This window comes from Ochotona princeps, chromosome 1 (assembly GCF_030435755.1).
Source record: "Ochotona princeps isolate mOchPri1 chromosome 1, mOchPri1.hap1, whole genome shotgun sequence".
Taxonomy (NCBI): Eukaryota; Metazoa; Chordata; class Mammalia; order Lagomorpha; family Ochotonidae; genus Ochotona; species Ochotona princeps.
The window spans coordinates 55,231,868-55,255,659 of NC_080832.1; the positions used below are offsets into that span (position 1 = coordinate 55,231,868).

The 23,792-nt window shown below is 43.9% G+C and overlaps 1 protein-coding gene across 1 annotated transcript in view; it reads right to left on the minus strand.

Moving 5' to 3' along the window:
• The window catches only part of CRYBG1 (crystallin beta-gamma domain containing 1), a 192,819-nt gene that overhangs the window by 83,818 nt on the left and 85,209 nt on the right, over positions 1 to 23,792 (minus strand). The window lies entirely within an intron of this gene.

Genomic DNA, 23,792 nt, shown 5'->3' on the forward strand with positions numbered 1-23,792 from the left:
GACTTTTTCATGGCTTGAGAGCCTTCAGAGGAAGGAAAAGCTTCACGCCTGCTTCTTTTGAGCTCTGAAAAAAATGTTTCCTTCTCAGCCTGAGGGACAGACAAAATTCAGGACAACCCTGGGCAGAAACTCACTGACCAACAGGCCAGGGACACACAGGATGGGTGGGGTCACAAAGGGACCCATTGTCCTTGTCCCTCCTGCTTAAGTTCTGTTTTGGTGATTTGCTCACAGCTCAACTCCTCAGGTGTGACAGAGGACAAGTGACTTACTGGGGAGTTTCCTGAAGCCTGGATGAATGAAGCGTATTTGAAATGATCTAAGGCAAATCATTAACTAGCAGCCAAAGAACAACCTCAACGTGTTCACTGAAAGGAAGCAGCTTGGACAGGTCTAGTTGTAGAAACACTGACTCATTCCTTCAGCTGAAATTGACATTTTAGCTCCTGGAACTTCAGTAGAACTTTCTTCCAGTAAAGACTCTTCTCAAATAAATATTCACTGCCTACTAAAAGGCAGAAGTGAGCCCAAGAGGCACATTTGTCATCATCTCTGGAGCCCCTCCTTCTGTGCTTCTGTTCACCATGTGACTTTGTTCCACAAGTTTGGATCCCATACAGAAAAGACCCATCCTTCTTCAGTGAGATGCAAATCGGAAGGGACCATGATTGGAATGCTGCCACACTTGTGGCTTCAGAATTACAATGGACCAGTGCCAACAAGCATTGCCAAAACAGTTGAACTAGTCTTGAAGAAGAAATGTTGGATTCTCATGAATTTGCCCATAACACTACATGCCCGGCTCTCTTCCCAAATTAACTTCTTTTCTCCTGCCTTATCCAATAATGATACTACTTTGGCAAGAATACATGGTAGTTGGTGTTCTAAGTGCTTTACTTGTAACAACACATTTAATTCCTGTAACAACGTGGTGAAGATGACTAAACTACATCACAGGAAGGTTTGATAACCAGCCCCAAATCACATAGCTATCAAGTGGCTGGGCTGAGCCTGGATTTGAACCTGAGCAGATGTGACTCCAGACTGCATGCTTCTATCAGCTCAATTCACAATAGCAAAGATAACAAATCAACCTAGAAGTCCATCAACTCATGATTGGACAAATAAAATGTAGCACATGTAAAAGAACGAACTCCTGACATGTGCAACAAAATGAGTAACACTGGAGATGATCGCGTTCCGTAAAATCAACCAATCTCAGACAGACACACATTGCTAGTCTTCTCTTACTTATAAAAGCTAGTATAAAGTATATGAATGGTGTGAATGTCATATTATTTGACATATAGTTATAAATACTGCTTTACTGAATCATACAATGTAAATGACAATATGTTCTCTTTTACCATATTATGGTTATTGCAATGAACCCTTCACCAAAAAAAAAAAATTTTAAAAGGTACTTACGGTTCTGCACAGGGAATAGGCCTCCTAACGGATAGGCCTTAAACAACTCACAAAAGGAACATCACCTAAGCAAGCTGCATTTACCAGCTGACCTGTCAACAGGTATCCTGAGGAACAGGCCATTCATGAGGAGGGGGAGATATTTCACTGAATGACCTAATAACCTTATACACAATCAGCAAGCATTAAGAGAACTCCACCTCAAGTTTCCCACAAATTAATCAGATAAGCCAGAAGCCGTGTCATTCTTTGGTGTCATGGCCACCAGGAAATTCAGCCAGAGTCTGACTCACGGTGTACTTAAAAATCCATTTGATTAACTTTTTGGCACTGGATCTATCTTACTAAAAGAAAAAAAAAAGTCACACAATGGCAGATTCAGAAAGAGCCCTGGAGTTTGTAAAATTTGGTCTTCTAAGTAAAGCTGCCCAGGAAGGGTGCCTGGGCTTCCACAGGTCTCTCAGCTATACAGCGGAAGCTCCACGGTGGGAATGGTCGCTCCTGCCTGTGCTTGCCCCAGGACCACCCCACTCCTGGGGCAGTGAGGTGTGAAAAGGTAACACGCTCCCCTCAGCGGGGGCCACATCCCTGCAGATGAGGTGAACGCAGTGGTATCTCACTGGCTGCATTCTGGAAACATACTCCATCGACACTGCAGACAAGCTCAGGAGGGCGCTAGCTAGCTTTTCTGCCTTTGGAGAAGCAGACAGGCAACATTGGAAAGCATGAGTATGTTAACTGCACAACCAATGCTACTACTATTGCATTTTCTCCTATTTTGTTCAATGTCATCATCAGTCAGCTTTTATTTTTATTTACTTATTTATTTGAAAGGTAGAGAGACAGAGAGCTCAGTTACCCATTCATTCCCTAAATGCCTTCCACACCTGGGAACTCTACCTGGGTATCCCATGTGGGTGGCAGATCATCACCTGTTCCCCTTACCCCACCCCCACTCCAGGTACACATCAGCAGGAAGCTGGAATCTGAAACAACGCTGGAACTGGAACCCAAGTGCTCTGATGTGCATTCCAAGGGACATCTTGACTGCTGCGCCCAACTTTCACCTTCCCCCCACCCCCACCCCCATCATCAACTAGTTTGTTTCTGGATACACACTGTTTCTGGAGATACAGCAGTGGATACACATCAGATCCTCTTCTCTGATCCAGCAGCTCACAGCTCCCCGGCCCTCCTGCTCCTCCACCTAAACAAAGCCACATGTCCTTTACAAATCAGATTTTATCCTAATCTGTGTGTCTCAAAAGGCTGCAGGGCCTCCTCAGTACAGTGCTCAGACTTTGAAAGCCCACAGCAGAATGGCACCGTGCTCAGCTCCTGCCAAGCCCTCCTGCCTTTCTGGGCCTTACCCTAACATCTACTCCACCCTAGCCTATTCCCAGCCCCCTAAACCCACATGGCACCTGATACAGGGCTCTTACCTCCCAGGACCCCTTCCCTGTGCCAGCCTGGCTCTGACTGATGTGCCTCAGCCTCACCCCTAGGCCCCGCTGACAATCCCAGTTGACTGAAATCTTTCTGATGTCATGTCTCTGCTTCTGCCTCCATTTTTCCATGTACATTTCCCTTACTTTCCCATTTGGCTTAGTCGATTCCTTCATACCAAGAAACATTTCTTAGACAAATTTTGTGCCTAAGTAACATATAATTCATTTATCTAATTGTCTCCAGGTCTATCTCTCGCTCTCCTTGAACAGCTGTCATTTGAGAAATATTTTGGATGATTTTATAGATATCTTCTGAAAATCTAAAAGCTTAGGCAGTGCAAAGGCCCTTCAAATAGTTCGAAGAACATGAATATTGTAAAAAAATAAATAAAATTTTAAAAACCTTTACATGGATTTCAGAATATTTTTGCATAAAAAATCTGCATCTTCTCTTCCTCTCTGTCTCTCCTCCTCTCTGTATATCTGTCTTTCCAATAAAAATAAATAAATCTTTAAAAAAAATCTGCATCTTCTAATTCCTGTTTTCCCTACAAAGTATTTAAAGCATCCCTGTATGTCTTAGGTAGAGTCTTTTACCTGTTATTTACAGTAACAGGTTACGTTTATGGTACCTGTTTAACAGACTGAGAGAAAGTAGCAACAGACAAGCTTATTGCTTTTTATTTTATTTTTTTAAAGGATGTCAACATTATATTGGCTCTTTTTAAAGATTTATTTTTATTGGAAAGGCAGATATATAGAGAGAAGGAAAGATAGAGGGGAAGATCTTCCACCCATCCAAAGCCAGGAGCTTCTTCCAGGTCTCCCATGCGGGTGCAGGGTCCCAAGCACTTGGGCACCATACATGACATCTCCAGGTCACAAGCAGGGACCTGGATCAGCAGTGCAGCAGCCAAGACATAAATTGGCAGCCATACAGGATGTTGGTGTCACAGTTTGTGGCTATGCCACAATGCTCTGCCTGGAGATGACTTTTTTAAATTATTATTTTATGATACAGTTCCATAGGCTCTGGGACTTCCCATCCCCCTCCCCAAGCTTTGCCCCAGCACTGATTTCCCCTCTACTGTTGCAATGGGTAGTTCTCCATGAACACTCATAGTCCATCATTCTGCTATTGAAGTGTTTCCCGACATTGTAGTCATGGACAATACCAGAGAGTCCGGCTTCCTACTGTCAGGATATAGTCAACAGTTTCACTGGGAGTCCATCTGGATGCAGACAGGCACACTGCACTATGCCTCCACATCTGGACATGTCAGACGCTGACTCTTGATAGAGCTATGGAGTAACTGTGGGACAGGCAAGTTGAGACAGGAGGCAAGAAATAGATTTCCAGAACTTGGCAGCTGTTGCAACTGTACGGTGAGTCAGTGGAAGTGCAGAGCAGTGGTGCCTCATGATTTAATTCCCTCTACTTCTGTGTATGTTTCAAATCTCATAATAATTTTTAAAAGAAGATAGGAATGGGGAAGATACTGTGGCCTTACTCTAACACCCTTTTACTCTCTTATTACATACAGTCTAATGAGCACTGTTAGTTCATTGCCAGGCACATGACTAGCAGAAACACCAAGATTTAAAAAGGTACACACTAACAAAAAACACAAATAACAGACAAAAAGAAATAAACCTCTGGGAAAACCTATTAGAAACAGGGGCAGGTGTGTAGCACAGAAGTCATCGCCACTTTGGATGCCCACATCCCGTTTCAAAGTGTCTGGTTGAAGTCAAGTACTCCACTTCCAGTCCAGCTTCCTGCAAATACACACCTTGGGTAGCCAAAGTGACATCTGAAGTATTTGGACCTCTTACTCCCATGGGGGACTAAGGGAGTACCTGGCTTCTGGCTTCAGCCTGGCCCAGCCCTGGCTGTTGCAGGTAGCTGGCAAGTGAACCAACGGATAGAAAATTCTCTGAATTTTCGCCTAATAAAATAAATTATAAAATTTAAACTATCAAAATAATAGAGAAATGGTAATAATAGAGAAATGGTAATTTCAATCAGCTTGGAGAATATTGCTGTATTTCCATAGAAAATCTCTGCTCAACTAATCAGATTTCATCAAAGAAAAGCTAAATAAGGCTTAGCACATTCTGGTTTTTAACTACAGAAAAATAAGTACATTTTTAGATAGCTTTTATTCAGAGTGGTAAACATTCTAGTTTTTAGGGCCTGGCGCAATAGCATAGTGGTTAAAGTCCTAACCTTACATGCACCAGGATTCCATATGGTCGCTGGTTCTAATCCCGGAGGCCCTGCTTCCCATCCAGCTCCCTGCTTGTGGCCTGGGAAAGCAGTTGAGAACGGCCCAAAGCCTTGGGACCCTGAACCCGCATGGGAGACCCGGAAGAGCTCCTGGCTTCTGGCTTCAGATTGGCTCAGCTCCCACCATTGCAGTCACTTGGGGAGTGAACCATCAGATGGAAGATCTGCCTCTCTGTCTTTCCTCCTCTCTGTATATCTGCCTTTCCAACAAAAATAAATCTTTTTAAAAATTTTAGTTTTTAGCATACAAAGATAGATGGTAAGTCATCTATAAAATTCAGCTGTATAGGAAGGAGATACAGAAAGACCTTCCACCCACTGGTTTACTCCCCAATTGGCCACAATGGCCAGAGCTGGGCTGATCTGAAACTAGGACCCAGGAGCTTCTTTCAGGTCTCCCATGCAAATGCAGGGTCCCAAGGCTTTGGGCTTTCCTCTACTGCTTTCCCAGGCCACAAGCAGGGAGTTGGATGGGAAGTGGAGCAGGCAGGATGTGAACTGGTGCCCATATGGGATCCTGGCATGTGCAAGGCAAGGATTCAATCACTAGGCTATTGTGTCAGGCCCATGAAATACTGCATATATATTTAAATAAGCACCTAAAACCATGATAATATGCTTAGAATATGTTTTAACTAAAAATGCATGTGGATTTGAACTTTTTATTAGATTAATCTGTGGAAAGAAATGTTTCAATAGTACTACTAAATCATTCTCTCTCTCGATTAGAGCAGAGATAAGAGTTGGATGAAAGAGCCTACCTTTTCCTTGCTGGAGCAAGCACAAAGGCACACTGCCCTCCCCTCCCCCACTTTCTCCCTTCTCTGCTTCTCTTCTCTTTGAGAGTTCCCAGCACTAAGAGAGATTAAGGAGCCTAAAGCACCTTTGGGTGGGTGGGAAGAGGGGAGACCTGGAGAGCTCAAAGAGCCCAAGGCTGCCTCCTCGGTCCCGGCTGACGCCTAGCCCACATGCCACCTGATGCTGCAGTCCCCCTGGGAGAGGAGGTGGCCTTGAGGAGATGGTGCCACACCCTCTCCTAAGAGGAGTGCGATATCTCAGAAAGTAACCCTAGCTGTGTCTTTATTCATCTAATGCAGAAAGGTGTCTGGGCTTATCTGAATAATTTACAGAGAAGATTAAAATAGCAATGTTCCTGGGGGAAAACATAAGCAACAGAAGATCAGGTGAGCATCATTACTGAAGAGCAGGCAGCTAGCTGTGCATGGAATGCCTGCAAAGAGGCCCCACACATTGGCCCAACCATCCCCGTGCTGGGAGCCTTCCTTTACAGATAAGACTTGTCTGCTCTTTGCTTACAAGACTGACTGGGAATGTTCTGGAAGGAAAGGCTCGGCCCTGCTTCCTTGAGCCCAGCACATCTCTGACTTCAGAGCTGCATCACCCCTGCATTACACTTTGTCACTGTGTTCCCTTCCCTCCACTGTCCCTGCTCTCCAGCTACCAGCACGCCAAGCACGAGCAATCTTCACTCACATGGAGAACAAACAGGGTGGGGCTGCCACACTGCCAGAACAACATGTGTCTGGGTTATTTCCACTTGGCTATCTTCTGTGAGCAAATGCATTGACTCCACAGTGAGGGAAACCCGAGTTCAGACTCAGTCTAGAATCCCAGGATCCTTTAACAGAGTTCAGCAGTACCCTGCCTAGAGCCTAAGTACCAGCACCCTTGCTTTTCCTTGTTTGCAAAGCAGAGATAATTACACCCAACTCAGGGGCTCGTGGCTGGGCTAATTACTGATTGCATGATGCTAAATATAAAGAGGTTCCATGGGCCAGCAGGTACATGACCTTTCAGGGTGAGACACATTAATTACACTGTGTTGGAGTCGGGTCCAGCTGGCAATCACCACAAGGAAGGTGGTCTATGCAAATCTACCTGCTTCACTTCACTTTGGATTCCTGGTTAGAATGCAGAAGTGTTGTTTGTTTGTTTGTTTGTTTGTTTGTTTGTTTTTGTTTTAATCAGAAAGGCAGATTTACAGAGAAAAGGGGAGACAGAGAGAAACATCTTCTGAGCACTAGTTCACTCCCTAAGTGACAGTAACAGCCAGAGCTGAGCCAATGCAAAGCTAGCAGCCAGGAGCACACATGGGTGCAGGATCCCAAGGCTTTGGCCCATCCTCTACTGCTTTTCCAGGCCATAAGCAGGGAACTGGAAGGGAAATGGAGCAGCCAGGATACAAAACTGGTACCCACATCAGACCCTGGCGTGTCCAAGGTGAGGACTTTAGCCAAAGAGCCATCATGCTGGGCCCTTGGAAGTGTTTTCTTTGTCTATCTTCTTGAACTCCTTGCAGATGGCTGGCTTTCCTGGGCTTGGGTTCAGCGACCTGCTAAGCATGACTCTGAATAATTCTGGGTGTGACCAGAGAGCACTGTGTTTCTCAGGCTGCTGTTGGACCACAAAGCAGCAGTGACCACACCCATACCCCAAGGACGAACGAGGGAGGCTCAGCAGCCCACGGAAAAGTCCAGACTGTGCCAGGCAGGGAGGCCCTGTGGACCAGGGCACATAATTGGCAGAGCTATTGCTTGCAAAACTGCTTCCTGCCCAAGGAAACAAAACAAAAAACAAAACAAATAAATAAAAAAACTGCTTTTCTGTTATACAGGAGAGCAACACTTTTTTTTTCAATGCTGCTAATTGGAACTGTATATGGGAGGATTGTGACAGAAGGGAACAAATAGATTTAGGACTTAATTGCCTAAGAAGCCTTGCAGGCATCGTCAACCCCTAGAGCTGCAAAACTCCAAAGTGAAGCAATGTCTTCTTCATTCTGCATCGAACTGAAATAAACCACAATGAATCGGACACAATTCCAAATATCTACAAAGTATGCAATAATCCTTGAGAAATAATTAAGTGAATTAAGGTGAAACTGAGAGGTAGAGATAAAATATTTATTCATTCAAGAAATATTTACTGAGCACCTAGCATGTGGTGGGAATGGAGATGGCCATGAACAGAAGAGGCCAGAAATGTCTGTTCTGTGAAATTTATAATGTGAAGGAGAAAAACAGTAAGTAAGTAGGCCAAGTTGTGTAGCAACGGATTGAGCTGACAGTATCAGAGAGATCCTTCTGTAGCTAGGACAGGAAGGATTGCAGTGAACTAGTCTTCTGAAGAAGCGTCCAAGTGCATTCAAGGCCAAGCCAAGAGGGAATGCCACATTGTGGAAGAGAGAGTCCTTCCTGTTCAGGTAACGTCCCAGTGTGGCTGGGGCAGAGTGAAGCGGGTCAAAGGTGGGAGCCATGGCCAGTGAGGAAGGCAAGGTCAAGGATAGGGAAGGGCAAGTGCTTGTGAACCCCATGGAGCCTGCAGACTTCTTTTACAAGAGTGAGGAAAATCCTGGGAAAGCCTGAAGCAGAGAACTACAGGGTCTGAGTTACACTAGGAGAAGGTGGTTCTGGCTACTATGTGCAGAAAGAATTGGGAGGATTGGGGAATAGAGACACCAGAGGCAAGACTCTCACAGTGCGGCAGTGATCAGTGTGCTCTGGGACACTGCGGGTAAGCTGCTTTCTCACTGTTGGGACAAACTCATGATGAATGATCGTTAGGCATCATCTCATGTGTCCTACTGACACGTCTGCCAGGACAGTAAAAAAAAAAAAAACATATTTTTTTTAGGATTGGGAAATCTTTGACTTCACTGAACAGCAAGACAGTCATGGCCAGCCAGCATTTTTCATACATCTGGGTTACAGATTTATGGTGTTAAACTAACTTGTGTTTAACTAACTGGCCCTTTTGACAGCTGTTGGTTTCCTGTTGACTTCCTACAATACTTTCGTACCTGCTTACTCCAAAGCCACACTCTTCTCAATCTTCAATTTCCCCGCAGGCTCACCTTTGGTAATAATGTGATTTCTCTATAGAGGAAAGTGACTCTTGGTTGGGAATCGCTTTTCTTGTCATCTTCCAATCTTGACATTGCTCTGAGCTCAAGGACACGTGTGTTCTCCTTCCCAAAACTGGAGTTCCCTGAGGCCCAGCACCCTCCTGCCAATCTACTTACACCTCCCAATGATCCCCTCCCTCTCCAGCAGTTTTAGTTCCTTCTCCTTTTCACTCTTTCCTCCTTCAAACATTGCCTAGTTGCCCCATCGTGGCCAGCAGTCTTTCCCTTAACTGTGCACCCCTTCAGCAGCTGCTGACCACCTCCCCCCTGGCTCTGCCTCTCCTTCAAGCCCCAGTTACCAGCACCCACCTGCCTTTACTCCTGTAACCTTCAAAAACTTCAAGTTCAACAATAAACTCCTTCTTCCCAATCAAGCAGCCTTTTCAAATTAGCTGTTCCTTGAGTCTCTTCTTTTAGCTTCAATTTATATGAAGTATTATGTTTCTCTTTTCAAATTTCATCATTTGTTATAAGTTTGTTCTCATGTATGACTCTGTAATATCCCTTTATACCTTTTTTTAAATTGGACTAAGGGAAGATTCACTAACAGAGTTGAAAGAGATAGACAGACAGACAGACAGACAGACATAATCTCCCATCTGCTAGCTTGTTCCCCAGAAGCCCTCCAGTGAAGCAGGTCTGGGCCAGAGTTGCCAGTCGGGAGTGAAGGAACTGAACCCAGGTCTCCCAGAGGGGTGGTAGCAGCCCAGTAAGGGGGCATCACTATTGCCTCCCAGCATATGCATTGTTCACTACCATTCTTTCTCTAAGCTCAAGACAAATCCACAATCCCTCTTGACAAAGATCTCCTTGGGACAACAGTATTTTAAAAGAAAGAATCTTTGGATTCCAGAAAGGTACTATTATGGGCATGTATCGTGATACATGAGTATTCCTCCAGCAAAAATGTAAGTTTTTCACTCTAAGTGGGATCATTAAAGAAAATCATCAGTTGTTTCATATTAGGTCAGGCCAGATTTTGCTGCCAAATAAATTTTGATGTTAATTTACCCAAACAAAATCAAAGAAGAAAATGTTGAGAGTCTTCAGCTTTGAATTTGTTCTGATGATATTCCAAATCTCCTTCTCTTTATAACATCCTCAAAGTTTCCACCTAGTTTTCAAGTTACTACTCCTAAAATCAACTTAAAAAAAAAAAAGAACAAATAGAATAGTCTTTGCAAGTATGTTTCCTTTGTGAAGAATTTCATTTGTTAATGGGAACATTAAACACTACTTCTCTAGTCTCCTACACCAAAATCTTACATCTTCTTAATTGCACTTACTTTTGTTACCACATGACTACTTTTGTTACCCCGACTTCATCCCGGCAATTAATCCCATTCAGCAGCCTCTTAAATGCAAGACCAGTCTCTTCTACCTGCTTCTTGGGCAGTTTCTGAGAGTCCGGTGCCCAGCTGCTCTTTACTTCCCTCTACTCAACTCTGCCATCATGCCAGCCATGCCAAAGCCATTGTCTGAAATATCTTACTTATCACAAGTTTCCTTGCTCAAAACCTTGCAAGAACATCTCTGAATTTAAAGAATGGGTCACACTCACATTTATTTACGGGGGAGAAAAAGTTCTACTTCTTGAGCTTCCAGCATTTTTTAAAAAATACTTCTTTACTTATTTGTGAGTCAGAAGATGGAGATGGGGATGCGGTGGAGACAGTGTGTGTGCACTCCCACCTGCTGGCTCACTTTCTAAATGTGAGCAACAATGAGAGGACAGGCAGGGCTGAAGCCTAGAGTCCAGATCTCAATAGGAATGTCCCGAGAGTGCCAAGGACCTGATGATTCAAGCCATCAGCTGCTGCCTCCCAGGAGGTACATTAGGAAGCTGGACTAGTACACAGAGCTGGGATTCAAATGCACGATCTTCCATGTGCAACACAGGACTTTATTCAAACACCAAACACTCGCCTCCTCGAGGTTCTCCTGCGTCATCCTCTGCAAACACATTCTGCTCTGGTTAGCCTATCTTCACTTGTGTCTCAGTGGTGCCTGGACTACGATGGTTTTCCTAACTGTCAGGTAGAACAACATCGTAACAAATGTAGCTAATGTAATGGGTCTTACTTTTCTTTTTTAAAAGATGCATTTATTTTTATTGGAAAGGCAGAATTACACACAGAGATGGACACAGAGAGATCTTCCATCTGCTGGTTTATTACTCAAATGGCCATAACGGTTGGGGCTGGGCCAATATGAAAACAGGAGCCAAGAGGTTTCTTTTGGCCTTCCATTTGGGTGAAGGGACCCAAGGACTCAGGCAAGCCTCTGCTGCTCTCCATGGCCATAGGCAGAAAGCTGGGTCAGAAGTGGAGCAGCCAAGGAGACTTGAACCAACACCCATATGGGATGCCAACAAAGCAGGTAGCTTACTTGCAATGCCATCGTGCCAGCCTTTTTTGGCTTATTTTTTACTCTCAAGGAAAATGAGTTTGTCACTTCTCAGGCTTTGTTTAGGCTAAGATGGTGGTAATTTATGTAACTGAGTTAGTGTACTTTTAGCAATTTCCTTTTCAAATTTTCTGAAAGAAAAACTCACTAACAAGGATGAGATGAATAACTAAATATCACTGGACCACAGTAGGAGCAAAAGACAGGCCAGGAACAGAAAGCTAATATCCAGAATGCAGCAGCATGAGGGACTTTGAATGAGCCTTGAAGGAATACTGGGTACATGGATGTTTGTATCTGTCCATTCCTTGTTGTTTTCTAATTAATTCATCTATTTGAGGGACAGAAACAGATAAACAGAGTACTCATCTGCTGGCTCACTCCCCAAGTGCCTGCAATAGCCAGGACTGGGCTGGTGGTGCACAGGCCAGGATGGAGAACACTACTCAAGCATACAACATGGGCAGCAGAGATCCAGCAACTTGAGCCATCCCAGCACAGGAGACCGCAGGCAAGTGGAACTGAGAAGTGAACACAGGTACTCCTCTGTGGGACACCTCCTCCTTCCGCCCCTTTTTGGGTGGGATTTGACCTGAAACTTTCCTCCTGTGACCCACCCAATCCTTTATTACTATTTAATAAAAATAAAAATAGGAAAATAGTAAAAAAATAGTAAAAATAGTAAAAATAGGTACTGCTCCATTGAACACTTGAGCTAAAAGCCAATGAATATTTCCTCACAACCTTAAAATTTCTGTTATTTTTTAAATGTGATTTCTTTTTGAAGATGAAGGAAGAGGAGACAACTTATAGCAGGATCAATTGGCAATGCAGAAAGGGCCACTACTTTTTCCCCCTACCATTGCTCCAAGTTGAGTCATTCCATCCAGGGACTTTACAAACAACAGGAAGGAACTGATGAGTCACATATTTAAGGTTGCCGATGTCCAGGTAGATAAGAATAAAATTCAAATCAACTCATTAAATATTTAAAAAGCAGTACTATAAACTAAGGAAAAATCCAATAAGCACAGGCAACTTAGGATAAAGAGTAACCACAAGATATAATAGCCAAGCTGACTAGGTATTAGAGTGAAAGGGACTGAGGGAGGAAAAGAGATAAATAATGACTTCATGGTAGTCTGCAGTATGATGGGGAGATGAATGAGCCTGCTACAGGCAATCACAGTTACAAGAGTGGGGAGCCTTATACCAGATCTAGTCCAGCTGTTTTCCAGAGTGCTTCTACCAGTTTATTTCATCTAAATGAAATTCTGCCATGTATCAAAAACAGATAAATGTGAATTTGGCGGACAGAGTTCCTCTCCCATTCAGCTGCCTCTTGGATCTTGTAGCAGCCCTGGAGGCATCTCAGAGGAGTGTGGGGACTCCACCAGGCCCTACTAATCCAACTACCATTACAAATTACAGACACAACAGCCAATGCGAAGCAAGGATAAATGACCTAACCCATGACAGCACAAATGCTCTAGAGGGAGCTGATGCTGAGGCAGGCTCTGGGATTTTGGCCTTATCCAGTGTTTCATAATTCACTTGTCTCCTCACTGCAGATGCCTGTATTGAGTGTCATTTGTATGTAGTTGGTATCAGCACCCTGGAAGCCCCTTAATCCAGAGTGGCTAATTATCTAGTAGAGAAGAGATGATTTCTGAAGAAAAACATGGAGATACTACTAAATTCCATGATATGTCCAGCATCAACTGGTGATGCAGAGAAGTTTCATAGGTAAGTTAGATCATCAGATTTAAAGTTCAATAAATGTGTGTTTGTGTATGGCAGAGAGACTCATTTATCTGCCAATCCAGTCCCCAAAAGCCTGCAACAGCCAGAGCTGGGCCCATTTATACCAGGAATCTGAAATTAAATCTAGGTCTCCCACATGGGTGGCAGGGACCCAACACCTACTTGGGTCATCACTTGCTGCTTCCCTGGGTGTGCAGGAATAGGAAGCTGGAATTGGAGCTGGAGCCTGGATATATTCAGGTACTCTGGTATGGGATGCAATGACATCCTAACTACCTTTCCAAATGCCCACCAACTTTAAGAGAGTAAGAGGACAAAGCTGAATAGGACAAAATGTTTCTCTTTATTTAGGACTCCTGTTTGAATAATCTTGGCAAGTAGCCAGTGAACCCGCAGCTTCCTAAGTTTGTCATTTAAAGTCAAGCAGGGTGTTAGGTGGGTCCCATGCTCAATGAGACAGACCTAGGCTGTCTTGAAGATTATCGTTTTTGGTTGTACTTGTCATAATTGTGGATTTCTCATTATCACAAGTGGTCACAACAGATGTCAGTATTTAAGTTAGAGTTATCTGTCCTCCATCACAAATTTTAGTTTTTCTCCAAGGTTCTTCAAGACAGTTGCTTTCAAGTTGGTTGGAAATCATCAGAAATTTCCTCTGGGAGCTCATAATTAACTCATGATTAGCACATGAACACATGCCCAAAACTTCTGGGTCTCCCTGTCTAGGACAACTGATTAAAGCTTTGAAAAGAAAGAGTCAACAGCAGCAGAGAGAAATCAAAGCTCTCCCGAGAAGAAATGCCAGTAAAACCAATCGCCAAGGGAACAAAAGAGAAAATTAAAGTGCTGAATCCCCTCCCTGCCATCTCAAGCACAAGAAGCAATGAAGAGTCCATCCAACTGATGTGGTCAGGAAACTGCCAGCACCAAATGCTTTATTCCATCTTCAGCTATTACTTCAGCACTTGGATGTTTTCCAGCAGTACGTACATAAACATTGTTGACATGGGTATATTACCTATGGCATTAAATGATGGGTTAGACTCTAATCAGTACCCTGACAGCAGGGGAGAGGGGAGAAAGAAAGATCGGAAGTTTACACAGCATGCTTTTTCCTAGAGCATGTTACAAAATGAGGCCGCCATACATTCTACACATTCCATTCAAGAGCTTCAAAGCCATCAGGCTGCAAAACAAAACAAGCATGGACTACTACAGATGGGGAAGAGAGATGATGCGTAAGTCTCACAGGTGCACTCCAGCGGTGGTGATGGCCCCTGTCTATACAGAGATTTTGCACTAAAACACACTGGCTTTCACGTGATAATGAGCAACCATCAGGGTTAAGAACTACAGTCACCTTTTTTGCTTAAATTCATCACCTGTCAAAACACTGCACACAAGAAGCAGTTTTGAGCCATTGATTCCAAATCTTGCCCAATGAGTCCACTTCTCTGAGGATCATTCTATGGGTATGTGCTATGATCAGATTCAAAGTACTGTGCCCATGAGCCCAGCTGAAAGGAAGGGACTTCTGAGAGAATACAATGTTGCTTGCTGCTTTCTCCAATGCTAGATGTGCTAAAAAGCCTAGCCTAGCAAAGGCAAACAACATCCTGCAGAAAGTGACTTTGGTGACATTCACTTTGCTAATTAAACGCTAACCAAATGAAGAAAACATTGCTTAACACTCAGAAAAAAGAACAGTTAAATGAACTCATTAAAATATGACCTTGAAATATTTAGCTACCCCTGTGTCATAGTAATAGATCCTCACTTGCAATCAAGGAACTCAAAGTCAAACACGGGAACCTGGGAAAACCCAATGACTCTGAAATATTTCCTTGGGACAGACTTACCTCAAGATCCCGATCCCGGTCACAGTATCTGCTTCTGGCATTTTCATATCTAGTCCGGGAGTCAGGACACCTGTTTCGAGAGTCCACGCTCCTGCTGCGACTGTTTGCACAACCATTACACCTGCCACAGCCACACCCGCAGCAGGTTCGACCCCCCATGGAGGTGCTGGATTGGACCAGTCTTCAGACTTTTTCCCCCCAGCAAGAAAAAAGAATGCTGTGGGGTGGGAGTCGTGTTCAGCGTCACATCCACAGCCAGATGCCCTCCCACAGGCCAAGTGCAGCCAGTGACCACTGCTCTGATAACAGAAGGGATCCCCAGTGAGGGATTCCTAATTGAAGCAGGTGCTCGCCTAGGAAAGACCCTCCCTCAGTTCAAAAGAAGACAAGGTGGCAGTCTCTCATCTCCCCAGCCTCTCCTGATGGTCTCAGGAAGGCAAATGAGCATCACTACCAGTGACTCCTCTTTATTATGGGGGTGATGTCACCACAGCTTTAATTTGCCCCTGTACTGCACTAGCTGCTTGGAATTCAGTTTGAAATGTGAGGATGTCAGATAACAATAACAGTAATTAACCCTTCTATGGGGCTTTGTACTTGGTCTGTGGGTTTCCAATCATTAGTGATTCCTTCAGGCAAGACCAGCAGCTGGACCAGCAGCATCAGCACCCTGATGTTCCTGGAGCAATCACTGGCTCACAGAGCCCTTCGTCCAAATGATGACGGCTCCTGGGGCTCTGAGTCTAAGGCTGCTGTACGGATTTTAGTGTGAAGTGCAAGAACTTCATTTGAACAAGGATGTGCAGGAGTAGAGCTGGGGTGAGTGAGAAGGAAGCAGACTTTGGTCAACTCTTCTGACACCTGCCTTTAATGCCACTGTGTAAGGGTGACCAAAAACGAAGGTTTCTAAAGACCCATTCTGGCTCTAGAGGAAGGGCAGGGAAGCAACCATGCTTTTCGTCACCCAACAGCTTCTATTCAGATCCTCACCTTCTACACAAACGTCAAATGTACACCCTGACCAAACCTCCACACAAACATCAAATGTACACCCCGCTTGAATGACAGAACACTAAGTAACCTAGTTTCCCAAGAGAAGAGGGCAAGGGAGACCCAACCAAAACAGAAACTTTTATCAATTTGAATACCAGTGATTATCACTTTCTCACAACATCTTCAGCAAAGTGAACAACTCAATAAAAAAATGAACAAAGCACTCGAAAACAGAATTCACTGAAGAAACACAGAAGGGCATACACACACACATACAGAAAAGTTCAATCTCACTGCAATAGAAGAACTGCCAATTTGCAAAAGAGCAGCAGACTGTCGAAATGGAAAAGTTTGATTGTACATGGCTGCTGTGGGCATCTGCCAAGTCAGTCAGCAGAGGAAAGATAGTGGTCTTTTTCTCCCTGCATTTCAAACCCATATAGTAAATAGGCAAACAAAATAAGTTAAAATAGAAATAATTGAACAAAGAAAAAATAAGGATAGGACTATTTTCAGAAAAAAAAAGATGAAAACAACTTCAGTGTCCATAAAGACTGAGTGAGCCATGCGATAGTATATCCACCATATTAAACACGCGGAATATGACTTAGAAACGCACAGGAATCACATTTATGGAAACGGAGAGGGAAAGATGATCACAAAAAATTTGTTTTAAAGAAACAAATTAAAGGAGCTGGTGCTGTGGCACTGTGAGTTCAGCTGTGGCCTGCAGTGCCGGCATCTCATAATGGGGCCACTTTGATTTCGGCTGCCCTGCTTTTGATCCAGCTCCCTGCTAATGCACCTGGGACATTAGCAAAAGATGACCCAAGTAACTGGGCCCTTGCCACCCACATGGGAGACTGTGGCTCTTGGGTCCAGGCTGGCCCAGCACTGGCTATCGTGGCCATGTAGGGAGTGAAAGAGTAGATGGCAGATCTCTCTGTTGCTCGCTTGCTCTCTCTCTTTATTTCTCTTTTTTCCCCCTCTGTAACCCTATCAAGTAAATGAATGTTTTTAAAAAAACCATAAAATTAGAGAATTGTATGTACTATATTATCATTTTTGGGAAAAAAATGGTGATAGAACACAGGAAAAATAGCAAAGGGATATATAGCAAAATATTCCATTTTTTGGGTAGAGAATTTAAATCTTTGTTTTATATATTACAAAACTGTTGGAGAATTTTTGCAACAAGCAAATATGCAAAATATATATGTATATGCATACATGAAGCCAAGCTCTTTAAGAAAATCCTACAACAGACACAGCCTTCTAGTTTAAGACAGGAAATGGACTGGCTGATATATATTTATATGTTTATTTATTCAAGTGTAAATAAGTAGCACCCACAATCACTACCTCAAAGGAAGACAACACATGTACTTGGGGTGGAAAGCAAAACAAGCCACTCGTTGAGCTTTCCTGTTGACCAGCCTGGGGACCATGACATTCTCAAACAGAAAACATCACCAAGACAGAGATAATGTGGGTTTACCAGAGCTGGCTGTAAGTAGGCAATCGATGTTCTCTGCAAGGTCAGATATTTAGTTCTCTGGAGGAAAACAACTGGTATCCCAAATCCCACAATTTGCGGTGCCTTTGCTAGAATACAAAGCAACACCCTGCAGCCCATGGAAGGCCCCACTGGAGTCATGGCACCTGTCTGGGAAGGCAGCTCTTGCTGCACCCAGTAACAGTGGTCTTTCCGAATCAGGGAACCCGTGATCTTCCTACCACTTCCAACCTTGATCTTGGCAATTCCACAACATGAGAACTGAAGGCACAGGGTGGAGTACTGCTCTGTCAACTGCCACGTTCCAGCCTGCCCACACGTGGCCTATTTGTGTAGGGATGGATATGATGAGATTTCCTGCTCTACCCTCTAAAACCGAACTGAAAAGCACATCCACACAGCTGAAATGTGGCACAAGATGCAGCAACACTGCGTTTTCTTTTTCTATCCTTTTTCTAACTATGTTTCACTGTGAATATAAGCATACCATTCAACCATTTATAAACAACGTTCCGGTTATGCAAATGCACTTGGATCCTTAGAGCCTCCAACTCTAGCAGGTAAGGAAAGGGGTTTTTCAATCAGTACAGTAGGTGCCAAGTTCTAGAAATATTGAACATAGCTCATTGCAGAGAGGAACATGCACAACATTTTGGGGGCGGAGCTTATAGGATAAGTAGCTATCTGCAGGTGCACAAAAAGTAGAGTGGCTTTCCAGGTGTGGGAAGGCACGGAGCGAAGGTGGTGGGATGGCCCAGGTAAGCAACCTGGGAGCAAAAGCTGCCCTCCCCCAAAATATAATCACAACTGGTGTCATTTACCACAAATCAGAGAATCTTAAAAAATTACATATTTCAATTGCATATTCAGGCTTTTTTCATTTTAAAGATTTATTTTTAGTTTTATTGGCAAGGCAGATTTACAGAGAGAAGGAGAGACAGAGAGAAAGATCTTCTATCTGCTGGTTCATTCCCCAAATGGCCACAACAGCTAGAGGCAAGCTGATCTGAAGCCAGGATCCTCTTCTTGGCGTGCCATGTGGGTACAGGAGCCCTTTGGCTCATCCTTTTCTGCTTTTCCAGGCTTCAAGTAGGGAATTGGAAAGTAGAACAGCTGGAATATGAAGCAGCACCCATACAGGATCCCAAAGTTTGCACGGTAAGGATTTAGCCACTAGGCTATGGCACTGGACCTGCATATTTAGCCTTAATCACAATGTAACTTAATTACTCTGACATCTTCAAATATGTTTTTGAAGAGGCTGGCATTGTGGCACAAAGGGTTAAGCTGCCAATTGCAACACCAAAATATCAGATAAGTACTAGGTCAAATCCCAGTTGTTCTGTATCTGATCCCTCTCTCGGCTAATGGGAAAGCAGCAGGAGTTAGCTCAAGTGCTTGGTCCCAGCCACCAACATGGGGACTCAGATGGAGTCCCAGCTTCCTGATTTAGACCTGTCCAGTCCCAATCGTTGTAGCCACATGTGTAGCGAATCAGAAGATGCAAGATCTCTCTGCCTCCCCCTTTTTATAACTCTTTCAAATAAACAAATCAATCTTAATTTGGGGGACAAAGAATACTATTAAAGACCTCAAAATAAAAAATACTAGAAACTACACAATAAAAAGTTTATATTTCCTACAGGTAATTATTATCTTTCAACGTACACTTTCATAGTTTCTTAATGCATCTACCAACAAATATATACAGACACCCACACTACACAAACATATATTCTATTTGCTCATCTTTCCACGCAAAATATGACATGCTATGGGGCTGGCATCATGCTACAATGGCTAAGCCACTGCCTATGACACCAGCATTCCATATGAGTACTGGATTGAGTTCCAGTTGCTCTACTTCTGATCCACTGCCTTGCTGATACACCTGGGAAAGCAGCTAAAGAAAGCCCAAGTACTCAAGCCACTACTACCTGGTGGAAGATACAGATACAATTCCTGGTTCCTGTCTCAGCCATTTGGGGAATAAACTGATGAATAGAGGACCTCTCTTTATACTTCTCTATAACTTTGCCTTTCAAATAAATAAATATCTATATAAATAAAGCATGCTATACAAAAGATTTTCTGCATTCTACCTTTCACTCTCCCCAGCAATGTGTTCAACTCTTTAGAGCAGTACTTTCAGGGCACACAGGTCCTGCCATGCAGGTGCTGCAGAGAGGACTAGGAGAAAGAAGCTGGGTACCAGGCCCACCTATGCCCATAGGACAGGAGCCTGGGTGGCATGGGCTGAAATGATGTCAAGATCTGACTGAAGATCAGAGATTCAGGACAGGGTAGATGGAAGGGCTCAGTCATCTTTAATCACAACACCAAATGGCACAGGTAATTCAGTCCCAGTGGGAAGGCGGACTGCAATGCTGAGTGGCCACCGAACAACAGTCAGAAGTGCTTTTTGCAAGTTTTGCTGAGGGAAAGTCCAACCATTGGTGTGAATGTTCCACTCTGAAGGCTAGAGTGCAGAGCTGGACTTCAGGATTTGGGGAGGTCTCATGTCTTGTTGGATGATGCAAGAACTGTCCTGGGTGACTTAGACACAAAGTGGGACTTCAGGGATCAGCATTCACACACTGTGCCCCAGGCTTAAGGCTAATTAAGCAAAGAAGAAGCTGATGAAGGTGACTGCAGCAAAGTTCTCAGAACACAGCAGACATCTGTCCATCACAGATGACCTGGGAGCGCCCCGGTGTTCAACAGTGAGAGAGGACCAGTGAGTTCATAGGAGTTCATCTCCTCTGTTATCAAAGACATATTCATTAAGAACAAATACAGGAGACAACTTAAAACTACAGCCACTAGTGAGTGTGAAATTTGGGACTGGGGCAAACCAGGCCAGGCAGGGCTACAATATCTGTTGGTCTGCATGTGAACCGGGTTAGAGGGACAGCCAGGTTGGGCTAACCGACTACTCACTGGTGCATGCATGAGCCAGAGTAAGCGCAGGCTGGTTGGGCTTTGCAGCAGTATCAACTGGCAAGTGATGGGATTGGGGACTGCTCCTGTCTAGCTAGACTGCAGAACCATCTGCAGAGTGTAAGATCCAGGACTATATGTGGCCTGTAGGGAAATGGAAGGTACCTCTCTGGTGGGCTGCAACTTCCATTGGTGTGCATGAGAACTGGGGCTGGGGTGAGCCTGGTTAGGCAGGCAGTGGCATCTGCTAGCATGAGTGTAGGCTGGATAGTGTGGTTGGTTGGGTTGAGCTAGGCTTCAAAGCCCAATGACATGTACGAGAACTGAATGGGATGTGGGACAGACTGGACTGGTCTGGAAAGCACAGGAGCCAGGGCTAGGGGCAGGCCTAGTGGGGGTTACTGAGGGTCACTCTGACTGGGCTGCAGTTCCCATTGGTGCATGTGAGGGACAAGTATGTGGTGGGCAGGGTTGAGTTGGGCTGAAGCATCTACTGGTTTATGAAAGAGATGTGGCTGGAAATAGAACCAACCCAGCAATTGCAACTACCAGTGTGTGTGTAGACTGATGTGAGTGAAGGACAGAGCTGGACCCTGTACTAGCAAGCACATACAAGAGCCAGGTCTGCAGAGATGGTCTCCCCAAGAAACCGTTGAACTTATCTGGACAATAAGATGCTGGACTTTATGCTTGGTTGATGCTTGCAACGAAAGAATCTCAACTGAATTTGAACTGTGGTAATGCAACAGGTGGAGGAATCCACCATGGGGAGAAGGTTTGGGGAGGGGTGGGGGAATCCCAGTGCCTATAAAACTGTGTCACATAATGTAACGTAATCAATAAAAAAAAGAGGTCTGGGGATCACTTCAGACAAGGTTTCTTTTGGGATCCCCCAACTGAACCTCTGGACTCCGAGCTCCAACCATGGGGAGAATCCCCGGAGCTGTGGTCTGACCATGGAATGCATGTATCAGAACTGAGCCTCCTTAGTGGATCAGACGGAGCAGTGGATGGCATGCTCTGATGCACATGGAAGAAACAGCTGTCTTTTGGGGCCTGCAGAGGACATCTGGTACTACAGCAGAGGAAGGAGGACAGAGTAAGTTGGACAACTACCAAAGCCAAATATTGACAGCAAATATCTGGGTGAGCAGAGATTCTAAGGTGGACTAAGTCAGCCAATGGACCTTGGAAAGACTTCCTCATCCTTGGAGTGGCGAGATCAACAACATTTCAGAACTGTTGAAACCACTTGAGCAGAACCCTCATCTCACCCATTTCCCCCTAATTCTCAACCCTTCCCACCTTAATCAACTATGTAAGCATCATCAAAAGTAAAATGTAAAAAAAAAAAATTGACATTTCCTTATGGCAAAACCAGTCAAAATTCTAGTTTTCTTCTTAGTAACAGAAATACGTAGTACAATAATATCCATGGTCATCGTAGCACACAGCAGCTTTTAGCTAATGTGGTACCTGTTACTCAACCTTTTCTCCTTCCTCCTCCACTTCACCTGCCTGGTCACTGCCTACTACCCTCATACTTTCAACTTCTTTGAGATCCCACTAAAAACAAAACCAACCAACCAACCAAGAAGCCAAAGAAGAACAATAGCCAAGCTCAGCATATGACAAACACCATGTGGTACTTGTCTTCCCGTGCTTGGCTTATTTCACTTTTCTCCTTGCTTTTGGATGAGTGTTGTACTATGATGCCTATGTACCACATGGTCTTGACCCCTGCATCAGAAGATGAACAGTAAGGTTTCTTCCATTTCCTGACTATTATGAACAGTGCTGCAATGAACATGGGACTGCAGCTGTCTCTTTGGCGGGCTGGTTTTCTTTATCTTGGCAATACAGCCACAAGTGGGATTGCCAGATCGCAGAGTAGTTCTACTTTTATATTTTTTGAAGAGCCTCCAGATTACTTTCCACAAGGCTGTATTAATTTACAGTCCCATCAACAGTATGCAAGCATTTCCTTTTCTTCACCTCCTCTCCCCAGCATTTGTTACTTTTTGTCTTTTTGAAAGAGCCCGCCCGGCAGTGAGGTGGACTCTCCTCCTGGCTCTCATCTGCATTTCCCTGATGACTACCGATGCTCAGTATTTTTTCATGTACCTATTTGTCATTAGCATGTTTTTGTTTGAGAACCATCTGTTTAGTTATACTGCTAGAAGTAATTTATAATTATAGTGTTTATTATTTTGAGTTGTTTGGTTCCCTATTTATTATGGTTGTTAACCTGGTAATTTCTTTTTTCTTTTGTTTACTTTATTGCATAGATTTACTAAGGGAAAATAAGTCTTCAAGAGGAAGCTTTCTTTTATAACAAAAAGTCTATTACTACTGACCCTCCCTGATGTTATAATAAGTTGTTAACAAAAATTTTATTATTCAACCTTCAAGGCCTGGCAACTAAGCTAGTTTTCACTCACACCATGACTAAAGACATTTTTCTGATTTTCTGCTGTGCAAATAAGTACATAAGTATTGTCTTTTTCTTGGATCAATTCAGTTATTGCAAATGCACTCCTCTACCTGCTACATTGAAGGAAACTTTTCATCTATGAAATGTGATATGATCAAGTCAGAACTTCTGTGCAAATATCTAGCTATTAAGAAGTAACTAATGGTGGTGTAGCATGTTAAACCACTGTGTACTACACTGGCGTCCATAAGGGTATCAGTTCAAGTCCCATCTGCTCCACACTTACCCAGCTCCCTGCCAATGCACCTGGGAAATTAGCAGAAAAGGACCTGAATACCTGAGTCCCTGCCACCCACCGGGGAGACCTGGATAGGGTTTCAGGCTCCTGGCTTCACCCTGGCTCAGTACAGGCTGTTGTGGCCATCTGGGGAGTGAACCAGTGGAGAAAGATGTCTTTGCCTCTTAAAGATTTCAGCTTTCCAAATGAGTTAATAAATCTTTAAAGAGAAAGAAACCATTGATGAGATGGTAACCCTAAGTGTTACACAGTAGAAAGAAGTAGATCTGCTTTTTATGGGAAAGAACTACAAATTCCAAAATTGATGTTGTGTTATTGTGTGCAGCTTTGCATTAAATCTCAACTGTTTCTACAAAACAGCAAAGGCAGCAGGCAGCAGCTATGACAAGGACGGACACCTGAAGGTGTTTCACCCACTGAGACTCATTATCTATAAGATGGCGCTTTCATACATAATGTTACATATGGTACGCAATATGAATTGTATATTA